General features: G+C 49.7%; 1 long non-coding RNA gene across 1 annotated transcript; it reads left to right on the forward strand.

Annotated features, from left to right (window-relative positions):
- The first annotated feature begins 10,887 nt into the window (after positions 1-10,887).
- LOC144300778 (uncharacterized) lies at positions 10,888-15,533 on the forward strand. The gene is made up of 3 exons (XR_013367558.1): positions 10,888-12,883; positions 13,398-13,441; positions 13,616-15,533. It is a non-coding gene; the product is annotated as an uncharacterized LOC144300778 (long non-coding RNA).
- Positions 15,534-21,627: the final 6,094 nt, after the last annotated feature.

The following is a 21,627-nucleotide window of genomic DNA, read 5'->3' on the forward strand; positions in this document are numbered from 1 at the left end:
GTACTTTGTTAAAAGAGAAAAGCTCTCCACGTTTCCATTAACTCCCTGCGTGGGGCAGTTACAGCTCACTGCTCCAGGTACCATTTACAGTTCAATTTCTCAGTCACGATGGGCTGAAATACCTGAGACTTGCTTCTGCTTCTCTCTGTGAACAACGTGCATTCACAAACAGTAGATTCATCAGCTTGCTCTTCACCCATCCCTTCTTATAATCATCTCCTTCTCCTGATCTCTCTCCCCATCCTCTTCAACTGATAGAGCCTTGAATGCAGTTCACTTTGAATTTCAAATGTCCCAAGAAGTGCTTTCATCCACAGTGGGGACTGATGAGTTAGTTGCTTAGGAAATAAACTGAGCACAGGGGAGCGGTTATAATTCCCTGCCCAATGCCAACATCACAAAGAATAGCACAGTAGCACATAAATCTACGACTCGCATATGTTTACTTAATCACATTGGAATTCTCTTTGAACTTGGCCGCAGGGGATAAAGATTACAGAACTGGCTGGTAGCTAAAATAATCCACTGAAAAAGTTCAGCATCACACAAGAACTTCAGGATAAAATGCAAGAGGGGCTGCTTGGGAAAAGCACCCAGCCAGGGTGACTTCTGACCACAGGCTTACCCAGAGCTGTGTATGCCTCTCCACCGTAGGCTGTGGGTTGCAAACTGGCTGAGAGGGTATGATTTTTCTCTAAAAGTATATGTGCCCAACCTCGAATGTCCATGTAATGTGCCGATTAATCACTGGGTCTCTCTGAAGTGGGATGGTCAATAGGATTGTGGGCTAGGCTTGATAAGGTGGAGTGAGGTGGTGGGTAGTGCTGACTCTGTTCAGGCACAAGTGGTGAGTGCAGATCTGAAAAAGAAATCAGGCTGGGCAGGTGTACGGACAAGCAAGAAGGATCATGCGTGGGAGTGGGTGGTGGGTGGGAGGGGTAGTGAAGTGAAAAGTCCCAGACCAAAACTGCCCACGGGGTCCACTCCACTCACTGCTATGGAGAGTTGCTTGGCTGTTGCAGATGGACTGGTACAGGGGTTGGGAAACTATGGTCTGAGGGGAAGTCTGACCTGACATCTGTTTTTGTATGGCCTGTGAGCTAAGAATTTTTTAAAAAAATTTTTAAGTAATTGGGGGAAAAAAATCAAAAGAAGAAAAATATTCTGTGACTTAAAACATAGGAAATTCACATTTCAATATCTGTGAAGTTTTATGGGTACACAACCATACTCACTCATGCAGTGTCTAAGGCGTGGGGCCATCACGGCAGAGTTGAGGACCTGCAACAGGGACTGTGTAGACCACCGTGCCTAAAATATTTACTGTTTGGCACTTTACAGAAAAAGTCTGCTGACCTGTGGATTAATGTCCATTAGAAGCACAGATCTGAGACAGTTTGGGTTCTGGATGTCATTAAAGCCAAGCAAAATGAGCCATGGACTAGCTGGTCTCACAGGGGACCAGTTTTCCTAGTCTGAGAAATGGGCATATTAACATTACCTGTCTCAGAGGTGGCTGCCTGCTAAGAACCTGCTCAAGGAAGTCCCATGTATGTTTAAGGTATTGGTGTGGTTTGGAGAAACCTCAGAAATTGGCTGGAGAATGTTCTCAGGCCTGGGTCATCATCTGAACCACTTGCTGAGCTTTTAAAAACAGAGTCCTGGGCCACCGTTCCTTGCAGAGACTAATTTGATAGGTCTGGGATGGGGTAAGAGTCTGTATTGTCACCCACCTGGGGTGGCGAAGCTATGATCTGGCCCACGAACTTTGAGCCACAATGAAGAGACACAGGTTTGATCAGTCCTTCTGGATCCATCTTCAGTGGCTCTTTGCCTGTGTCCTTCCTACTGAGACCTCATGGCTGCATGTTTCTTCTCTTGTCCTGTGGAATCATGGCTTGTGGATGCCATTTTCTGCTGCTCAAGGCAGAAAGCTTTCTGAGGCCAGGCTCAGAGGCACACATTCGTCTCCCTGCCGAAGCCCTAGGATAAGGCCATACCTGGTTCCACAGGACTGGATGTGGGAGTTTCCTTCCTAGCTGGGAGCCCTCAGGCAAACCATTTGACAGTGACTCTTGCCATCCCAAGTCTTAATTTCCTCATCTGTCATACATGGCTGATCCTCCTTATTTCATGAGGCTGTTGTGGGGCCCAGAAGGATGATAGTCACAGAAGCACTCTGTAAGTGGAGAAAGTTGCAAGTGGAGATGGGGCTCTTAGATGCTCAATAAATGTGTTCCAGTTGGCTCAGAACCTGGAGCGTGAGCTTTCAGCTCTCTCTGGACATTGGGATTTACGCTTTCCAGGCTACCTTCCAAGGCTGTTGGACCTCCACCACCCAAGGAGATATTGGGCCTACGCTGACCAGCACGGAAAGTCCTGCATCCTGGGAAACCCTTTCAGTTTTGGGTGAAGAGGACAACGGTTCACCCTGGTGGTGCCTGACCCAGGAACCAAGCCTTTGTGCACTGGCACAAGGCAGGTCAGATGATTGCAAGGGAAAGCCCTGGAAGTGTGTGAAATGGGGGAGTGGGGCTTTGGCATCCTGTTGAGGCCCCTTCCCTCCTGGCCAGGACCCCAATGCCACTCCTAAGACCTCTCTTCTGGGCCCCCTCTGAGCTGACATGGGGCCTAAGCTAAGGCTATAGTTTAGAGTTTGTCCACTTTTCTCTATCTCCTCCTCCCTCCAAGCCTGGGCCACCTTCACTTTTTTGCCTGGAAGCAGTTTCCGAAATTATTCACCTGTTTGCACTCTGGCTCTCATCAAATGCACCCTTCACACACAATCAACTAACACACCTATTGTGTCAAAATGCTGGTGTAATCGCATAGTCTACCCTTAAGTTTTCCATGGCTACCCCAATTCTCTTAGGACAAAGGCCAAACTACTTACCTGGCCTGCAGGGTGGGCCCCTGGTCCCTCCTCCTCTTTAGGCTCAGCTGCTGCCCCTCCCCTTCACTCATTCTGCTTGCTCAGCTCCCTATCTGATTCTTGGAAGGCTCTTCCTCCTGCCTCACCTGATCCATGCCACCCTTTTCAGGCCCCAGTTCCAACATCATTTCCTCAGAGAAGCTTTCTTTAGCCTTCCTGATGGGACTGGTTTTACCTGTACTTCCTCATAGCGCCTAACACAAATGTCATTCTGATTTGTATTTATGTGTAATCACTCATTGTCTGTCTTCCCTCCAAGGCTGTAAACCTCATAAGGGCAGGGACAGCATCCTTGTTCCTACTGCATCTCCAGCAAGTAGCACAGTGCTCAGTAAACATTCTTTTGATGAATGGATGGTTCAATGGATTACCCAATGGATAGATGGGTAATAGCTGAAGCAGGGTGGGTGGATGATAGAAGAAGGTTGGATGGTAGCTGGAAATATCCATAGAATGTGTGGATGGTTAGAAGAATAAGTGGCTAGATGGCTGGACTGATAGAAGGATGGATGAGATGGCTGGCTGGTTGGATGTACAGGTGGATAGGGGCGCCTGAGGCCCTGTACTCCTTGTCCTTGGGCTGCCCTAGTAGAGAAAATGACTTCCTGTTCCAGTTTCATTCCATCCATTGGTTTTTCCTCCTCAACAGTAATAGCTTCCAACATTCCTGGCAGAGGGAACATAGCTTTCCTCATCTCTCTGGAAGATGGTTGTTTGCAAGGTAGCAGCAGAGTGGTTCCAACAGGCCCCAGCGAAGATGGGGTCCAATGCCCTGACCTCATTTCCACCAAATTCTACCACCTGTTACCACCTATTCTACTTGGACATATCACCTGGGAAACTAACTCTCAGCAGCAGCTTCCTCTGTGCTGGGCCCTCTTGAGTCAGTTCTGCATTGTGAGTGGCAGTAGTCAGCTGCTGGTGCTTTGGCTGTAAACACTTAAAGCCCTACTTTATCACCTAAAGCGGGGGAGCAAAACTATTTTGTACAGGACCCAATAGTAAATACTTTAGGCTTTCCAGACCTAACGGTCTCTGTTGCAACTACTCTGTTTTTATAGCATGAAAGAAGTCATAGAGAATATGTAAATAATATGGCTGTGTTCCAGTAAAACTTTATAGAAGAGGTAGGTTTAGCCCACAGGCTATAGTTTGCTAATTCCTGTTTTAGAGCAAGAGCTCTTAAAGTGTGGTTTTTGGGCCAAAAGCTTTAGCAGTACCTGGGAACTTGTTAGCAATGCAGGTTCTTGGGCCTTGCCCTAGACCTACTAAATCAGCAGCAGATATTTTCTATTCATATTCCCACTTCCTTCTGAGACTCCAATCACACATATATTAGGTTGCTGGAAGTTGTCTCAGCTTTTCATTTATTTTTTCAGGATTATTTATTTGTTTATTTATCTGAGAGAGAGCACAAGCACAGGGGAGGGAGCTGAATTTGAGACTCGATCCCAGGACTTGGGGATCATGACCTGAGCTGAAGTCAGATGCTTAACAGACTGAGCCACTCAGGTGTCCCTGATGCACTTTTAATTAAAAAAAAAAAAATCTTTACTTTCCTTCTCTGTTTCATTCTGGATAATTTCTACTCCTGTCTTTAAATTTATAATCTTTTCTTTTGCAATATCTAATCTGCTAGTCCCATGCAGGATTGTTTTTTATTTGAGACATAGTAGCATTCATTACTAGAAGTTTGGTTATGGTCTTTTAAAAATATCTTTCATAAAAAGAAAAACTTCCATTCTTTTTTTTTTTTTTGATAGAGAGGGGCACAAGTGTTGGGGAGGAGCAGAGGGAGATGGGGAGAAGACAGATTCTTAAGCAGACTCCCCACTGAGCACAGAGCCCAATCTAGGGCTTGACCCCATGACCCTGACATTGTGACCTGAGCTGAAATCAAGAGTTGGATGTTTAACCAAATAATCTTTGATTGGATGTCACATATTGTGATTTTACCTTGTTGGGTGCTGGATTTTCGAATTCTTGAGCTTTTTTCTGACATGCAGTTAAATTACATTTTGACTCTTCTGAGTTTTAAGATTTGGCAGGCAGGGCCAGAGCAGTGCTATCTGGGGTTAACTATTCTCTATTACTAAGGCAAGAGCTTTCTGAATACTCAAAGCCCATGAAGTTTTTCAAACTGGTTGGTGGGAATAGCTACTATTTGTGGTCCTCCTTTTGGGAGGTTCTTTCCATGACCTATGGTAGTTTCCTTGTCTGTATGTGCTGATCAATCTCTGCTAAGTACTCAAGCTCTGCAGAACTCTCTCCTCTCTAGCACTCTACCCTTCAACCTGAAGCATCCTGAGCCTCCCCAAACTCTTAAATTTGTTTCTTCAATTCAGGGAGTCCACTGGGCTCCTCTTGGGTTTCCCTTTCCTGTACCTTGTCTGGAAATGTTCTGACGGCAGCAAACTAGCCAATCATAGGTCTTATCTTGTTTATTCCCTTGGGGTCACTATCTATCATTCTTTGATGCCCAGTGGTATTGAAAATCATTACTCCATCTTGGTTGAATGGGATTCTGTAAGCAAATGTGTTGATCTCTGATATTTTGATTGATCAAAGTAGTAACTCAGACTTTATAAATTAGAGTACATTAATTTTTCAGAAACTGCAATGAATGATTTATTTTGGGGGCACCTGGGTGGCTCAGTTAGTTGAGCCTCCAACTCTTGATTTTTGCTCAGGTCATGATCTCAAGGTCGTGAGATTGAGCCCCAAGTCGGGCTCCATGCCCAGCTCCCAGCATGGAGCCTGCTTAAGATTCTCTCTCTCCCTCTCTCTCTCTGCCCCTCCCATCTCCCTGCTTCCACACACTCTCTCTCTCTCTCAAATAAATCTCTTTAAAAAATTTATTTTCATTTTACAGCTAAGGAAACCAAGGCACAGACAAGTCAAGTGACCACTCATTTGACACCCAAGCTCTCATACGTTCTTTATTTGATGCTGTTCCTTTGTGCACCTCCTAACCCCTGCTGGGATGTCTCCTCTTCAAGCCACAGTACATGCTAGGAGGGCAGTTGATGAGTCAGATCCTCCTCACTACTCAGAGTGCAGGTTGGGAGTCAGAGCCATCAGCATCACCAGGAAATTGTTAGGTGAGCAGGGGCTTGGCACTTGGCCCCGCCCTAGACCTGCTGAATCAGACCCTGCATATTGTTAGCAAGATCTCAGGTGACTTTTTGTAACATGTTATACCTTGGGACACATTAAGTTAGAAAATAGTTTCTGGGCCCTGATCCCCTGACCCAGTCCTGGTTCCCTGGGAGCAGAGACTGAGCTGAACAGAGAGGAGGAGGCATGGCCCGACTCTGGGTTGACCCTACAGGTCCCCACTTCTCCAACCTTGGCTGTTGGTGTGCCTACAACAGTCTACCCTGGACAAGCTTCCTGGAGAAGCCAGTGTGCAAGGTCCCTGGACAAACACAGGCATAGCTTTCTTGATAAGAAAAGTCATTTTAGGGGCGCCTGGGTGGCTCAGTTGGTTGAGCAGCTGCCGTCGACTCAGGTCACAATCCCAGGGTCCTGGGATGGAGCCCTCCATGGGGCTTCCTGCTCAGTTGGGGGTCTGCTTCTCCCTCTGCCCCTTACCCTGCTTGTGCATGTGTGCTCTCAAATAAAATCTTTAAAAAAGAAAAAAGAGAGAGGGAGAGAAAAGAAAATTCCTTTTAGGCTCTGGCCACCTTGTGAAAGGGTAGAAGAACCACCAGCCCCTAGCTGGTCAGCAGGCAGCCTAATCCTATCAAAGACAATGAACCAGTGTTCATTGCGCTGATTCAAAAGTGAAGATTGACACCCTCGAGTTATCTTTGTGGGACCTAAACCCCTCGAGCACTCAGTTACCAGACCAGCTAGAGCCAAAGAATTGATGACACCGCCCCTTGCTGGCCCTCAGGACTTTGACCTGGACTCAGTCACCTGCATGACTTTTGCCCCAATTCCCTGCTGTATTCCCCATTGTGCAAGCCCTTGGTGGAGGGTATGCATCCTTAGCTTAAACCCCAGTGTTACAGTGTGAGGATCTGCCCGGTGGGAAGTTTCCCTGGTGTTCTCCTTGTTACATAAAAACCCTTCCTTTTCGTATTCTTTGGATGGGTCGAGTCTTTTGTCTTGACACCCACCTGCCCTCTGGGAGTTCGTCTAGACCACAGTTTTCCAGGAAGCTGTGACTCACCCTGCCTTTATCTACCTGCCAGGTGCACAGGGCCAGAGGCCAGTCTCTGGGAGAAGGAGCCAGGAAGGCCTCTATGTTGGGGGTGGGAGGGTGGTGAGCAGAGGGGTGTGGAGACAGGTTGCAGGCCCCAGGTGCCTTCCCTGCAGGACCTGCCTGGGCTGGCTAGGGGGCTGACCCTGGCGGAGGCAGGGCATCAAAAGGCTGCCCAGGCCACCTTAGCTTTTAACTTTGGAGGCTTTGTCTCTGCATTTCAAGGAGAACATTTCCAAAAAAGCCTCTGGATTCCTCCTCATTAGAATGGAAAAAATGTGGCACCTTGAGGTCCAAATTGCTGGGAGACGGTTAACAAAATTCTAGACCAGCCTCCTCTTGCCAGGGAAGCATGCTCTTTGTATAGAGAGTGAGCTCCAGACGCAAATAGCATTTTTCTCCTGAGCAAGAGACTCTGCAACCCCTCTTGAGACATGGGGTGCCCAGACTACTGTACCCACTGGCCACACATGCGCGGCGTTTAGGCCCATACTGCAGCCAGATGCCAGAGGAAGGTGAACAGCCCTCTGTGAAGTCACGGCGACCTGGCTTCGGATCTGGAGTGCACTGTACGTTAGCTGTGAGGCTTCTGGCGGGCTTTGAAGCTTCGGGCCTCACATTCTCTTATCTAGGCAATGGGGTGATGATGAGACCCACCTGAAAGTGTTCCAGTAAAGTGAGTTAATATATGGACCAGGTGAAATGGTTAATCTTACCTGTCAACTTGACGGGGTCATGGGGTGCCCAGACATTTGGCTAAACAGTACTTCTGGGTGTGTCTATGAGGGTGTTTCCAGATGCAATTAGCATTTGAATCGGGGAGTTCAAATAGCTAACTGATCCAGGCTGCAAAACCACCTAATTAAACTACGAATGCGTGTCTGATTTATCTGGCATTTTGTTTCAAATCCCTGCTTTTGTTGTCTAGATGCACCTCACTGTTAACCCGACCCTGCATCTTATTACAGTAACTGAAGCCACTTAGAAATAACTCCGCTGTGATATTTAGCAAATTATTTTTAATCTGATGAGTAAACTCCCATTAGTGCAGCTGTTCACGTCAAAGAGAAAGGAACAGAGTGAGGGGTGTTTGGGGCGCCTGCTGGGCTGGCTTCCTAAAAGGGGGCTTGTTATCTTGCATTCTGTCTCTGGTCGTGCTATTTCTGCTGGGGTACGCTGTCACCGACTTGTCGCCGGTGGCAGGTATGACACTTGAAGAATGGGGCAAATGTTCTAATTCAGTAAGAAGGCCCTAAGCAAGTGAGGCAGTTTTCCAGATGAAGGAGGATCCTGGCCACAATCCCCGGTTCCTCAGCCTTGTGCTAGGCAGGCTTTCTGCACAGCCACCTCTTCTTGGGGTTTTCTTTCTTTCTTTCTTTTTTTTTTTTCCTGGAGATCTCACTCCCAAGGCAGGGAGCATCAGCTGCCTTGTTCACCGGCCAGTTGGGTCCACCTGCCCACGGGACTTACTAGATCTTCCAAGCAGAGGTCCTTCTCGAATCATAGCCTTCATAATCGCTGTTTTCTCAGCTGGAAGCAGGCTGCCCCCAGGCATGTGCATGGCTGTCCCCTTCGCATTCAGGCTGCAGCTAAAATGTCACCTCCTCAGAGAAGTCCTCCCTGACCACCTGCCCAAAGGAGTCCCCACCCCTGCCAGCAGTCTCATCCACTGCCGGCCATGTGAGTGAGCTGCTTCAGGCACCCGGCTCAGCTAGGCCCTCAGATGGCCGCAGCTCTAGCTGATGGCCTTGTAGTGACTGCAAGGACAGGGAACGTCCAGTGAGAACCACCTAGCTGAGCCTCGTCAACTCACTGACCACGAGGGAGGTAAACTGTTGTAAGCCAGAGTGTTAGCTAATTTTACCTCACTAGGAGGAGGGACAACCTTTTTTTTTTTCTTTTTAAGTTTTTATTTTAATCCCCTGGTGCTCATCACAACAAATGCACTGTGTGATCCCCATCAGCTGTACATACCCCTGCCCCACCCCCGGACCTCGCCCCACCTCCCCCCTGGTAGCCAACCATTTGTTCTCTATAGTGAAGAGTCTGTTTCTTGGTTTGTCTCTTTCTTTCTCTCCCCCCACCTCTTTGCTCATTTGTTTTGTTCCTTAAACTCCCCATAGGAGTAAAATCCTATGGTATTTGTCTTTCTCTGATTGACTTATTTCACTGAGCACAATACTCTCTAGCTCCATACATGTGGTCGCAAATGGCAAGATCTCAATTCTTTTTATGGCTGAGTAGTAGTCCATTGTGTATATATACATACCCCACATCTTTTCTTTATCCATTCATCCATCGATGAAGACTTGAGCTGTTTCCATAATTTGGCTGTTGTAAATAGTGCTGCTATAAACATAGGGGTGCATGTATCTCTGAGCTCGTGTTTTTGTATTCTTTGGGTAAATACCCAGTAGTGCGATTGTGGGATTGTAGGGTACTTCTATTTTTAACTTTTGAGGAGCTGAGGAGGGACATTCTTATCTAATTTATTTTTATTTTTTTAAAGATTTAAAAAATTTATTCATGAGAGACATAGAGGCAGAGAGAGAAGCAGGCTCCTCGCAGGGAGCTTGATGTGGGACTGGATCCCAGGATCACACCCTGAGCCCAAGGCAGATGCTCAACCACTGAGCCACCCAGGTGTCCCTCTTATTCCATTTAGAAAGGAGGAAATGAAGCCACGGAGAGACTATTTTATCCGTGCAGCCTGGATGCTATGAGACATTACTAGCCTCATTCCGTAGAGGATAAAGTGAAGTCCTCAGGGGTTAGAAAGGCTGCCTGGAAGTCGCTGCCGATGGTTTTGGGATTGTTAAGGGATCCAAAGACCTCAATGCCTGAGCCACCAGCCTCCACCCTCGTCACTTCCCAGCCCTACAGTCACATGAGAGCTGTTTTCCAGCTGCACATCTGCATTTCTCACCTTTCCAGGGAGCCCCACCCTCCCCAAGCAAGCACCAGGGGCTGACATTTTGTGAGCTGTGCTAGGAACAGTGCTGGGCAAAAATAAACTCCAGATGGAGCAAAGAGCTAAACAAACAAAAAACTAGAATAGAATATTTGCAGACTATATAGCAGAATATTTTTGTAATCTTGGGGAGCGTACGCCTTCCTCGCCAAGTCATCAAACCCAGATGCTACCAAGGAAAAGAGGGACACACTTGACTGCATAAAAACAAAAGAATCTCAGATCAACAAAAGGCACAGTAAACAGAATGAAGCGCAATCACAGACCAGAGAAAACTTTTTCTTCAGGTCTCACAAAGAGTTAATAATAAAAATATTCAATGAGAAAAAGTTAAAGTTCCCAATTTAAAAAATGGGCAAAGGATCCAAAACACTTCACAGAAGACATTGGAACTGGCAATCAACCTATAAAAATGTCCTTGACCACTTCTCGCCTGGTCAGGAGAAGGCAAACTAAAACAAAGATATTTTGTTAAAAATTTTTTAAAAAATTGATGATATCAAGTGGTTGGGGACAGGACAAAAGGCATTCTCAGACCCGACTGATATTTATCAGTGCATATTTGTGTTTACAAGGTGCTTTGTCCTTTAAAGAATGTGAAGTTTTCCGCTAATTTTCTAGAACTCTGCTTTTCTATATGGCAGCCACTTACCACCTGTGGCCACTGAGCGCTTGACGTATGTCTAGTCTGAACTACGGTGTGCGAAAGTGCAAGATACACACCCAATTTTAAAGAATTGGTATGAAAAACTAATGTAAAATACCTCATTAGTGATTTAATACTACTAACAGGTTGAAATGATAATCTCTGGATATATTGAATCGGATAAAATATTATTAAAGTTGATCTTATGTGTTTCCGTGTTCTTTAATGTGGCTACTAGGAAAGTTAAAATTACGTATGTGCCATGCATTTACTTCAGGTGGACAGCACTGTTTCAGAATAGGGCTAAGTTAATGCTTTCTTTGGGCTCTATGAAAGTGTGGTTTGGCTCAGCCTGGGTTAGTAACCCCCAGTCCGGAATGAATGGGGCCACAGGACTGAAAGCTTCCACTTCCCAGCCTGGGATGGGTGAAGTGGGTGAAGGTGGCAGGAGGGGCCGCTGTTGATCTCTGTATCCGTCAGACTGGATGTTGGGAACGTGTGTCGCTGCCTCTCCTAACCTTGGTTTTCCTCTTGTACATGTCATGGAGGAATGAGACCCCCTTCAGGGTCTCTACTGCCTTGAGGGAGGGAGACTGGATGGCTTCCAGCCTTCCACACCATGGTGGGTGTGGGGTACTCCTGACAGCAGCCATTCCGGGCCGGACTCTCTCAGAGTCAGATGGACAGACTCCTGGGGCTTTGAAGGAGGTCGAGTCCCTGCTCAGTGGCCTCAGAGGGGGAGCTGCTAAGCAGAGCTGGATGTGGATGAGGTAGAGGAAGCAAGGGCCCTGGCAGCCCAACACACACTCAACCCCAACCCCAAGCCTACGTTGGCCCCATTTATCTGAACACATGGGTGGAATGAGTTTGAACCTCAGAGGAACTGGAATATTCTGAGCTAGTGAGAGGAAAGAGCAGAGTGAGTGTGTGTAGCAAGTGAGTGTGTGTGTGTGTGTGTGTGTGAGAGAGAGACACCATGGCCCGATCTCCACTCCCCCATTTCACAAGGGGTTCCTCTTCATAAATACCATTTCTTTTCCCAGCCTGACAAACTGAGTGAATCAAACCTTTGGGGTCACCCACAGCCGATGCTGAAATGGCCACAATCCTTATTGTGTGAGTTAGAGATAAAGAGCCTCCCCACACCTCCCAATAAAAACCATAGCACAAACACACCACCTCAGGTGTTTTCTGTTTTTTTCTCCCACGTAGAAGTCCAGAGGCAGGTGTTTCAGGGCTGGGGTGATGCCCCACTGTAATCAGGGATCCAGGCGGCTTCCGTCTTTCCTGCCCCACATTTGTTAGTGAGTAGCTTTCATGCTTAAGTTTGCCTCTGCTTCAGAAGCACTGTTGGAGCTCCGGCCATCACACCTGCAGGGCAGGCAGGGAAAGGAAGAAGAGAGAAGAACAAACACGTGCCTCCCAGCTTTCTGTTCTCTTCACATATCATACCCGGTAACCTCAGCTCGCATTTCCTTGACCAGATTGCATTCCTCAGGTGCAGGGAGAATCTGGGAAATGTGGTTTTTCCTAGCTGGACGCATTGCCCCCTTGACTTAAATGAATTTTTTTTTTTTTTTAAGATTTATTCATGAGGGACACAGAATGAGTTCTTCTAAGGAAGAACAGGAGGATGAATCTTGGTGGGCAGCTAGCGATTTCTGCCTCGCATAGTGTGGCCTGCAAAGCCCTGGATGAACCTTCACATTGGGAGCCCGTCCTGTTCCTTCTTTCTGTCCTGCAGGTGTGGCTCGCAGATGGCTCGGGTTGGAAAGTCCATCCTTTGGCAGTTAGGCTTGTCTCCCCTGACTCTGATATGCAAGGCCTGAGCAAGCCTGAGCTTTCTGCCTTCCAGCTCAGCACTGGTGCTGCTTCCAAGGAAGCATCTGGAAACCCACGTGGAGGGCAGAGCCACTAATGGTTCCTACTCTGTTCCCCCTCGAGTAGGGCAGTTGCCATCCCGCTGCGTTGCCCACTGAGAAGACATCGGGTTTGCATCTGCATATGTACGCACACCTCCAGTTCTCCCAGCAACCCCTGCCCACCTCTTGCTCTCTCTCACGCCCCCCTCAAGGAAAGATGCCTCTTCTAGTGTTAATACCTTTTCACCTGGAGCAGATAACACAGGTAAGCTCTCCCATAACATGGGCAGATCTCCGTAGGACCCGACCACAGGGGAGGGTGGGGGTGGTGGCCTGTGATCCAGAGTCCAGCAGCATCCTTCTGGCTACACAACCCCACAAATCACATATCACGCCTAATTTTTAAAGCTGTTTTCGTGACAGTGGTTTCCCATTTAATCCCTCAGAGCTAACAATATGTAATCAGTTTTCCTTAACAAATAACCTCCTTTAACTTCATTAGTTCATAATTAATTTGCTAGCATGTAACCAAGATAATTAACACTGCAGATTAGGGACAGGTGAAAGAAGCAACCTCTTTCCTCCTGGCCGAAGCAAATATTGATTAAAATCTGAGCTGCTACCTAATTTTCCTTGCAACTCAATTCATTGATGGTGGTGGTTGGGGGATTGGTGGGTTTTGTTTAAAAAATTAAAGTGGAGGCGAGACGAAGAGGTCTTGCTACAGAGCACTGTGTGGCTGACTCCTGTTTTGGGTAATTTTGCTTTCTTGTCCTCAGATCCAGAGATACGGAGCCAGACAATCAAATGGCAACTGAACAAGGTTAATGGAGACTTTAAATACCTGGAGAGACCTTCCACTCCGTAGGCGGGGAGGTGGGGCCGGAGAGGTGCTGAGCTGCAGGACAAGGATTGATGGATGGATGGTGATCCGAGCATCCTCGCCAGTGACCCACCAAGCCCCCTCCCTGCCTTCTCTTGTTTGCTCCCCACGCAGCTCCGGGATGGGCACAGTGAAGGGCCACCGTGCTGGCCTCAGCATTTTGGATGTGGAAACAGGCCCCAGAGAAGTGAGAGAGGCTGCACCCTGCATCTCCCTCCCTCCCTGCCCGCTCTGAGTGTCGATGCAGATGTTGGCTGGTGCCCTGCACATACTGCCAGCGAGGTAAGCGAGGTGCCAGCCCATGAACTTTAAGGAGCCCTTGTTCTCAGGCACCTGCATCTTGTGCCCTTGCTACTCGCTGGTTTTGCTCTGGCCCCGACCCTGCATCCCAGCTCGCTAACCTCTGTTTCAAGCTTACTCCCTGCCAGGCCCTGCACTACTCATTTTTAAACGTGTTAGCTCATTTAATTCAGCGTCCTGGTAATATGGGTATTATCGGTATCTGCATTCTTGCTGATGAGGACGATGGGACTTAGAGCGGGGAGAGTGACCTGTCCAAAGTCACAAGGCGGGGAAGGCAATTTGGTTAGAATCCTAGCTGGCTGGCTGGCTCCGGGCCCTACGTCTGCTAGCAGGACCCCGGAATTCCCAGGGAGAGAAACGGGTGGATCTGGACATTATCTCCCCATGGGCTGCTTGCTCAGCTTGCAATAGCTGGGGGTTCCCTGGAGAGAGGCTTAGGAACGCCACGGCCCCAGGGGTGTGTTTGGTGGTGGGGAGGGTGCATGGGCACAGGAAGGAAGCAAGGAATCGCCCTCAGTCTGCTCGGCAGGCCTTGCTGATAAAGACAGGGCTGCTTGCACCTTGGCCTCCTGCAGCCTCCCAATCTTAAACACATGATTCCTCTGCATTTGGCTCCTCCTCTGGCTCTCTAGAGAGGGAGCCCTTCCCTGGGGATGGAGGATGGAGTGGGCATGCTCAGTGGGGCTGGGGCTCAGGCTGTGGCCAGCTCCAAGTCTTGGAGGCTGATGGGAGGGGAGCAAGCCCAGCCCAAGGGGCACTTGCTCTTTGGGGGAAGGGAAGCTGGGGGCAGGCTTTCTGCAGGGGCAGCAGGGATCCCCTGGGCCATGAACAGTGCTCTGAGGGAGCCTGCCCATTCTCCCCCACCCCCTCTCCACCCGTAGTGAGGCGAGAACCAGAACTGCAGCTGATCTGAAAGATTGTGATCTATAATTTATACCCAGCTCCTTCCAGAAAGGACCGGCGGCTGCCTGCCAGGGGATTTGTAACTGTGGGTTTTGCTTTGATGAAGCTAAGGGGATTTCAGGTGGTCCCTCGGGTCAGGTGGTGCTGAATTAAGACCATCTGTGAAGCAGATGCCCACGTACTAACTTCTCTATCTTCCCAGCACGCCTTCTGAGAGTAATTTTCTCCATGTGACAAATGGAAACTGAGGCTCAGAGGGTGACATGACTTGCCCAAGGTCCCACACCTGGGGAAGGCAGGATTTAAATCCCAGTCTCTTTGATTAGGGCAGCATCAAAACTATTCCCTAGGAAGCAGATGTCGATACCATTTAAAATCTCTGACTGAAATCTCTGGTGCCTACAGGCATGACCCAGCTCTGCGTGTTACCCAGACAGTTCTAGGCACCCATGGAATTCTGGCCCCAATTTTCCTGGGACCATTTCCACCCAAAACCTGGGTCTTGGAGAATCTCAAATAGAGTGTATTTTGTTATGTAGAGTAAGGAGGGAAGGGGGTAAGATTTGACATCTGAGTACTTTGTACACGCAGACCTGGCCAAAAGGAGATCTACTCCCCACCTCTCCAATCAAAGAATTGAATTGTAGACAATGACGTTCTTAAGAATATGGCTTTGAGAGGCATTTGGGGGCTTGGTCGGTTAAGCATCTGCCTTTGACTCAGATCATGATCCTGGCATGGAACCCTATGTTGGGCTCCCTGCTCAGTGGGGAGTCTGCTTCTCCCTCTGCACCATCTCCCCCAACCCTGACTCATGTTTGTGCATGCTCATACACATTCACAATAATTTTTTAAAATAAATTTTTAATAAAATAAAAATAAAAATAATAAAATAATAAAATAAATAATAATAAAAAAAAATTTTTTTTAAAGCGTATGGCTCCGTAGTCAGATTGCCTGGTTCCCATGTTGGCTCTATCACTGGGTGATGTGTTTGTCAGCCTGGGCAGCCGTAACAAAACACAGACTGGGTGGTTTCAATGACAGAAATGTATTCTCTCACAGTTCTGGAGGCTGGAAATTTGAGATCAAATGTGAGCAGGATTGGTTTCTTCTGAGGCCCCTGTCCTTGGCCTGCAGATGACCACCTTCTCACTGTGTCCTCTCGTGGCCTCTCCTCTGTGCATCCTTCCTGTCCCTTCTTTTTCGTATGAAGACACCAATCCTATTGGATTGGGGTTCCATCCTTAGGATTTCATTTAACCTTAGTTATCCCTTTAAAGACCCTGTCTCCAACCATGGTCACACTGCGGGTTAGGGCTTCACATATGCATTTAGAGGATCACCAGTTTAGTCCATCAGAGGTGAATATGGGCAGGAGCTGCCTCGGGCCTCAGTTACATGAGGTTAATAAAAGTAGCAATGCCGTGGAGCTGTTGAGGGAGTGAAATGAGGCAACACACGGGGGCAGCATGTGGCATAGAGCCAGCACCCTCGCCTTCATCATCATCCCAGCATCACCACGGCATTGTCTCTGCCCGTCTGGAGGAGGGAATTACAAGGACCCAGGGGGCTGCTGGGTTCAGACTAGTCCCAAATAGTCCTGCTTGTCATTTTTGACTCAAGATTGCAGCCACAGAGGACCTAAGCCACAAGGATCTTGACCTTTGATACCAAATGCTGGTTTTTACAAATGAGGAGACCGAGGCTGAGCAAGTGCTCAGCTTGGGTCAGAATGTTGGTACCTTGGCTCCTGTCCTGGTGTTCCCATGGCTTTTTGAACCATTTCAGTGACCACTGGGGGCCAGGAGGATCCTCTCCTTATTGGAGCCACCATGGTGTATCTGGACAACTCAATTAGTTTTTTTCCCTTTAATGTTTTAATGCCTATTTTGCTCCCCTCTGGACAGAGTGCCTGTCATACAGTGAATGCCTAAAAGCCATTAATTACCAGCTCCCCGCACATGGGTGCCCAGCCCAGCCCCTGGTGTGAGGACATTAAACCCTTCCAAGGGCAGCCTGACATCTCCTTGCCTTATCCCATCCAGGCATCTGTGTCTCCCCAGGAATTTGGATGGAAGTATTAATAATCCACCAGGTTTTAGTGAGAAGGGCATGGTGACTCACTTGTTTTGACAGTCTTACATCTCCAGTTAAAAATAATGCAGATGCTAAAAAACAAAGTCTCAACAAGCCCTGGCGGCTTGGTTGATTTCTGACCAAATGTCCAGTCCTGCTCTCTTCCTTTCCAGCAGAACCCCCAATTGGTGCTCAGGTCTGGGGTGCAGCGTACTCAGCGGGGTCAGCCTGGAGCCCAGCTCTCTCCTGTCCTGTGTTAGGGCTGGGCATGTGACCCAGTTCTGGCCAATGGGACTTGAGGGAAGTCTCCTGCCCCCCAACTTTGGTTTGGGGGGTGCAGTTCGGCGAACTGATGGTCACAGCAGCTCCCCTACAACCAGGAGGGGAAGGCCAGAACAGATGCTCAGAGGATGGACCAGAAGCCCGGATGTCACAAAGCTGTGAACCGCCCCCCCCAGCCCAGAACTTCCTGCCTCCAGCTGTGTCTTAACTGAGGTATAAGCCAATTTGCGGGGGTCACTTGCAGCCAAAGCCATCCCACCCAAAGCTAGGTTAGAGGTGAAACCTTTGGGCAGGTGAAGCTAAGGGAAGGTGTCTCTTCTTACCCAAGGGTAGAGGAGGGGTGCCTGGGTGGCTCAGGCCAGGCAGTTGGTTAAGCACCTGACTTCGGCTCAGGTCATAGTCTCAGGGTCCTGGGATCGAGCTCCACGCCAGGCTCCCTGCTCAGCGGGGAGTCTGCTTCTCCCTCTGCCCCTTCACCTCTCCTTCTCTTTCTCTCAAAATCTTAAAAAAAAAAAAAAAAAAAAAAAAAGTGGAGGAGATTATAAGGATAATTCTCTGTCCTGATGTCTCGCTTGTGACAGGTGCCCACCCCTTCCCCTCTTTCCCGTCTCCCTCCCCACCTTCGTGCAGTGGGCACTGCCCTGAGAGACGAGGTGGGCTCCTCTGCCCCTTCTCAGCTTCAGATCAGCCACCTCCGCCTTCCCATGCCTGTTTCTCCGCCACCGTCTCCTCAGCTCATCCTGGTTCTGGACCTCAATTTTACACACAGATCCAAGAAGCAGCTACTGAGAACACGCACGTTCCAGGCCACAGATGCCCTACACTGGACCTTCCACGTCCAGTATCTGATTCATGGGCACCCAAGCTGGGCACAGTGTTCACCCTATTTTGCAGATGGGAAGGTGGAGCCGCATGAGGTTCCAAGGTTCTGTGGCCACACATGACACCTAGGCCTCTTTTTGCTACTTTTTCCCTGCGAGATGGGGGCAGGATTGGTAATATAATGTAGTTGGCGAAGGTTCCAGCATGAGGCTAAGTGGATTCAGATGTGGCTGGGCATGGCTATGGGGGCTCACTGGAGGTGCATTTGTCTGATGGCCTAAGGAATTTGCTGGGATGAGAAGTCACCCAAGGGAGAGAGAGTCAGCAAGACCAGCTCAGCCCGGGCCTGACCATGGGGGGCTGGCGTGTAGGGACTGCCCTGAGCCTGGATGCAGTTTGAGGCCTCAGCTACCTGCTATCTATGGAGGGTGGCATTGCGAGTCAGGACCGTGAGATGTCAGGATGGCCAACCTGCAGCTCGGGTACCTGTGGGATCTGAGTGGGGAGAGAGGCCTGGGCGTGACCTGGTGGCCAGCCAGTACTGGAGAGAGACTGACCCACACATGGGCAGGTCCAGGCCCCAGGTAGGGTAGGTGTGCATGCGGGCTGTGTGATCCCCCAGACGTTTGTGGCCTCCACATTTGAGGGCTTTGCCTTGTAGGAAGGCTATAGACAGCCTCTCCTGCTGGCTTCCTTGCCTAAGGGACTGTAGTCTAGGAGTTGGCAAATCTGGCCCACCACCTGTTTTTGTGTGGCTTATGAAATAAAAATGTCTTTTAAATTTTTAAGTGGTTAAATTTTAAATATTTATGCAAGTACCTATATAATATACACAGTCTTGCCTCTTGGCCTACAAAGCCTAAACTATTTACTGTCTCGGCCTTTACAAAGTTTTCTGGCCCATGATGTGGTTTGTTTTTAGAGTCCAGGCTCAGGGCCAGTTGGCTGCCAGTGGAGAGACCTGGCTTTGCCCGTGTCTTAGAATTGGGGAGGGTGGGATGCTGGGCTTCCTTGGCCTTCAGCTCATTGTACCAACATGCTCCCCCCCACGTTTTCCCTGAGGCTCCCCAAGTATAGAGGGGTAGGTCTCCAAGCTCCAAGAGCAAGCCCATGGCTCCAGCCTTCCCATCAAAGTCTTCCCAGGGCCATCGGTGCTTCTGGCGGCCACTCTTGCTGGGGGCAGGTGTGTTCCTGCCAACCGAGCAGCATCTTGCTGATAAAACCTAATGAGCACCATTTAACAACAACATGGCCCTGCCATGTGGCTCCCCCCCCGCCCCCCCGGGGCTGCCCATCTGTCGGCCTTGGGAGACCACTCTGTGCGCCACTGGAACGTCCCCCACCGTTGAATCAGGAGAGGGCTGAGGTCCCCAGAGCCAGGCCCAGCACACAGGCCAGCAAATCTCTGCACTCTGCCTGCACCAGCCCCTGGCCACCTTCCAGGCTCTCAACGACACCGCCAGATGGTGGCTAACGAAGGGTGAAAAGCTCCTGGGGAAGGCCTGGGCACAGAGCAGTGTGGGAAGGCCAGCCAAACAGAAGGCACCCTGACCCCGGCTGTGGGGAGGGCTCCAGGTGTGGCCTGCCTCTGCTTGTGCCAACCAACTTTTATTCCTGACCCCTTGTCAACTGTCCTTCCTTTTCTTTCCTTGTCACTGTCTCCAGGGACCTGCCAGTTGGACACCAAGCAAAGGCAAGGTGTTACAGGGTGTGCGTGGTCTACAGGCACAGGCCAGCGGGTTCTGGGAGGGCACCTGCTCTACTACGGTCCTCTGAACTGCAGATGTCCTGGCAGACCGAGCCCTTCCTTTCTCCTGGGGTGAAGGGCAGGCATCACATGTCTGGGATCTGGGTGGTTCATCGTGCACCCCTCCAAGACCACACACTGGTCTGTTCAGGTGAAATAGTTCGACATAACTTAGAGCTATGACTGGCCTTCACTGCATCCCCATTGTGCTAGAGAGGCCGGTTCATGACAAGTCCTGTCCCCACCTGGGCCAGTGTCTTCTTCTCCCACCTGGGATCCCCAGAGGGCCAGGTGGGCGAGACCACATGGGAGATCAGGGCTGGGTCAGGGCAGATCCAGCTCCACATCATGGAGAAAATCTTAGAAAATAGTCCAGGCCAACTCCAGGATGCCTGTGTTTCTGGGTGGGGGGGGGGGGGGGCGCGTGTGGCAAGCTTCCCCTGGGTGTGAGGGAGTGAATGTGGGCTGGAGGAAGGAGGCCACCACAGGCCGTGGGGGGCTGTTATGAAAACGTGCCATGGTGGACGTGTCGGGGGCTTCTGGGCTGCTAGGAGGCTGGAGCTGGAGGAGGCTGAGGTGTTCTGCGCAATAGGTTGGGGGTCTTTTTGGGGTTGCAGGGGTGCCCATAATAAAAAAGAACCCGAGAAGCCTGGTAGATGTTGGCTGTTGAAATGTCTGGGGTTCTTTTTGAGAGCGGCCACATCCGAGATTTAAGTTTAAGCTTGTTCTGTGGCTCCATCTGCCCTTCCTCTTTGCCCCCATTGCCCATGCAAACTGCTGCCTCCTCAAGGCCTGGGGATGGGTCCGTGCCCTGGGGTGGGACAGGGCCATGGGAGCACAAAGAGCCAGCCAGGGCACATCGAGCAGGAAACAGGAACTCGGAGGAGGCAGGGATCAGGACGGGAGTGACCACGGGGATGTATGTAATGCTCTGGGGAGACACGGGGTTGGGATGCAGGACGGGGTCTAAGGCAGTGGTGTCTAGATCATAAGGGGCAGAGAAACCCCAGGTGACACATGGGTTACAGCCACTCCTGAAAAGTGAAATGAGCCCTTGAGCCCCGGTGGGTGGACAGTGGCTTCACTCTGCTGTGCGCTGACCCACTTTCCTGGCAGCTTGCCAGCCACATGCCCGTGTCTACTTCTCTGGCTTTGAGGGTAAGGATAGGAGTCTGCAGCCCAGGGCTCTGTCAGGTGGGGCAGAGCTTTAAAAGGACACCAGCTGTCCCTCTGGGCAAGAGAAGGAACAGGGGCATTTGAATATTTCAATTCTGTGTATTTTGTCTTACAGGAGTAAGGTGGGGAGTAAATGGCAGGAATTAAAAACCCAAAGAATCTTAAAGCTTTACACCAGTGGGGCTGAGAATCTGCCCGTGTGTCCTTGACCCAAGACCCCTGCAGAGGTGGCAATGGTTCTGGAGAAGATCTTCCCTAGGACTTGCCCTGGCCCTGCTTAGCCATGCTGTAGCAGAGGAGGCTGGGAGGGAGGCAGACCCCAGAGGCTCTTACCTGCTGCCGCCTTGGTGCTTTCTGGCTGGTGAAGGTCATGCTTGACCAGGGCCTCCGGAGCCAAAGCAGGTGGAGCATAAAGCCCGGATGCACTTTTGGCTGGAGAAGGAGCCAGGCTTGCTGGTGAGCCCAGACTGCTGCAGTGTTTGTCACCAGGCTCCGTCTGGGCCTCTGGGGAGGCAGGCATTAGCACAAAGCATGCTGAGTGGGGCATGGAGCAGACTGTATTTTGCAAAGGTGGCCGTACCGACAGGCCCCCCATCTCATTCTCTTCTTACACTGTGACATTGGCCTCCAGCATGCAGTGAAGCCTATGTTCCCTGGATGGGCACTGGGGACTGTCTCCACCAATGAAGTGTGGTGATGTGGCTTCTGAGGCTAGTCATAAAGGGTAATCCAGCTTCTGCCCGGTTCTCTCTTTTGGGACATGTACCTGTGGAGTCCTGAGCCCCCAGGTGAGAGGTTTTAGTTACATCGAAGA

Source organism: Canis aureus, chromosome 29, assembly GCF_053574225.1.
Source record: "Canis aureus isolate CA01 chromosome 29, VMU_Caureus_v.1.0, whole genome shotgun sequence".
NCBI classification, from domain to species: domain Eukaryota; kingdom Metazoa; phylum Chordata; class Mammalia; order Carnivora; family Canidae; genus Canis; species Canis aureus.